Source organism: Ixodes scapularis, unplaced genomic scaffold, assembly GCF_016920785.2.
Source record: "Ixodes scapularis isolate PalLabHiFi unplaced genomic scaffold, ASM1692078v2 PGA_scaffold9__187_contigs__length_104089568, whole genome shotgun sequence".
Lineage (NCBI taxonomy): Eukaryota > Metazoa > Arthropoda > Arachnida > Ixodida > Ixodidae > Ixodes > Ixodes scapularis.
In genome coordinates, this window is record NW_024609884.1 from 39,900,524 (window position 1) to 39,903,395 (window position 2,872).

A 2,872-nucleotide genomic window follows, 5' to 3' on the forward strand; every position below is an offset into this window, starting at 1 on the left:
CAGCTGACACGGCTCCCATCCTCCTCGGCAGCCAAGATTGGCTACCGACCATTTCGCCCACATCGACGTCATCAGCGGCTGGGCTATTTAACCATCAACGGGACCTGCACGATCTGAGAGGGCTCGGCGTCCACGCAGCGAGCAAGATGCTCAAATTCACCTTGTTCATCACGCAGGTTAGTTATACAACAAATCTACATGAGTTCCGTAGCCATTGTAGATTTTTGTTAGTCCTGCCGAGCCCTCAAAAGTGTCGTGAAATGCTGTATGATTGTTGGTACGTTGTAACGTTGGGCTGTAAATTGTGACTGTTAAGGCCCGTTCACACTCTTGCGACTCGAGTACGACCGAGTACGACTGAGAGAGACGAGGATCTCTTAAAACTTCTTAAATGTTTTTAGAATGAGGGAACACACTGGTACTGTGGCGCCATCTATGCGGTGACCCTGGAACTGCATTTCACAAGAGCGAAGGTTTTGCGGGATTTCCGAGGTCAAAGGTGCGTAATAACCATAGAAAGGCTCGTTTATAACATTGACAAAAGTTTTTCGAGCCAAGAAAGAAAGGATAATGCACGAGAAATAAAAAAAAAATATGCCGGACCGCCGAGTTTACACTGCTTCCCAATAGATGGCGCCAGTGTGTTCTCTGGTTTAAGAAGTTTTAAAGGAGCTGTGCAACGATATTCAATTGGAATGTATCTCTCTATACACGAGCTTACTGGCACACCTGGGACTCAAGGATACTCACACGCAACGCCATTGGCCAAGAAACTCCTTTGTTGCGGTGTAATTTCAAGGACAAAAGCGATCCTTTTCATTCAATCTCTCCTTTGCAAAATTTGATGACGTAACTCGGGGGTCCCAGTACACCCAAGTGACGATATTTGAATGCGGTTCATAGATTGGACCCGAGCATTGCGTGGGCACTCGACTTGGGCTCGTGACAATTGCTAGCTCGAGAAGCATTCGGGTTTTGACCCGTGTCCAATCGCTGCAACGACGACAACAGCCGAGCCATAACAATGCCTGGAACTCAGCGCGTGTCCTGCGCTTTGCCAACCCCAGCGCGTGGCTATGATCAACACTGGCGGCATATAATCGGCTCCAGATCACGTGGCCGCTTGTTCTGGCTGCGAGTTGAGGGGGTGAACGCTGCTCGTTTTTCTTAAATTGTTTTCTGGAACTTCTATTGCGTGGGGTTAAAAACGAACGCGTGTTTCATAGGTCATTAACGTTAGGGATCCGTTTTAAGCGGTATTTGCGCAAAGTACAAATATTGTTGCATTGGTCCTTTAAGGAACCTAGGTTTAAGAGGTCGCAAGAGTGTGAACGGGCCTTTACTCTCAGGAGAAGTAGAGGAAAACCCTGGGCCTGACGAAAATGTCGAAGAATTGCTTCGTCAGATGTTGGCTAATCAAAGTGGCATTGCCGAGGACATTAAGGAAATTAGATCAAACCAAGAGAATATGAAAGCTAACCAGTCACGTCTCGAGAATAGCATAAAGGAGATTAACAATAAAATCAATACACTTGAAAACGCAATGGAAACAGTACAAGGCCTGAATGAAAACGTGATAGCAATTAACGAGAAGATTCAAAGTTTAGAAGAAACAATAAAACATCAGAACGATCGACTGATTGACTTCGAAAATCGAAGCCGTAGAAACAACCTGATAATATACGGACTGCCAGGAGAAGATAAAGAGAGCGAAGATGATTTGAAACAGAAGGTGATAAAAGAATTGTTTGACGTTAAGCTTGGTGTTCAAGTCATGTCTCTCGAGCGGATCCACAGATTAGGATACAAACGAAACGAATCATGCCGGCCAGTTATCATGAAGCTGTTTAACTACAACGAAAAGCTGTCCGTATTGAAGAACTGAAAAAAGTTGAAAAAAACGACTATCAGTGTCAGCAGCGATTATGCCAAGGAAACCAGAGAAAAAAGAAAAAAGCTATGGAACAGCGCCTCGACGAACAGGGCGGATGGGGATGACGTGTTTCTAGTCCACGATAAACTTAAAATCAGTAATCAGACATATGAATGGGACCCGAAGCAGGATCAACGCGTACTTGTAAGAAACCGCAGTGAACGGAGTAAGTGGCAAAAAAAGCAAGAATACGCACCGGCCGAACTCCGAGTAATCAATTTCAACGCACGAAGTATATTAAACAAAGTCACTGACCTAGAAAGCGTATTTCTCTGTCACGCACCACATATACTCATTATAACAGAAACATGGCTTACGCCCGACGTAACGAGTGACTGTGTCATCCCACCTAATTACAAATTAATAAGAAGGGATAGGGGCTCTCGGGGAGGAGGTGCCGCCATTGCTGTTAAGAGTGATTTACATTGTATTGTCTTAGAACATTGTTTGGATGAGATGCTATTTTGTAAAATAAAGTATTGTGACTTATCTTTTCTTGTTGTCGCGGCATATCGTGCCCCGAACAGCCCCGTTAATTTTCTAGAAGATCTCGATCTGATACTGCATAAATACGTTAATGACAACACGAGAGTACTTTTGGCGGGTGATTTTAATTTGCCTTCTGTTAATTGGGAACTTTTGCAAGCTGGAAGTGTGGACAAAGTGAATGGCAAAAAAATGCCCGAGATTGCCTTCAGCCACAGCATTACCCAAATAGTAAAAGAATTCACTAGAGTAACTGACACTAGTCAATCAGTGTTGGACTTAATCTTTGTAAGTGATAATATTATTGAATACAAAGTGTTTGTGTCTGATGGCATATCTGATCATAAGATGGTTTTGTTGTTTATAAATTGTGACAAACAATCTACGACTTCAGTACCAAGCGAGTTTACGTACAAGGACTACGAAGGTGCCGACGACACAAGCATTCTTGAT

At 43.8% G+C, this 2,872-nt stretch overlaps 1 pseudogene; it reads left to right on the forward strand.

Moving 5' to 3' along the window:
- The first annotated feature begins 1,405 nt into the window (after positions 1 to 1,405).
- Positions 1,406 to 2,038, forward strand: LOC121833778 (annotated as a pseudogene).
- The last annotated feature ends 834 nt before the right edge of the window (positions 2,039 to 2,872 follow it).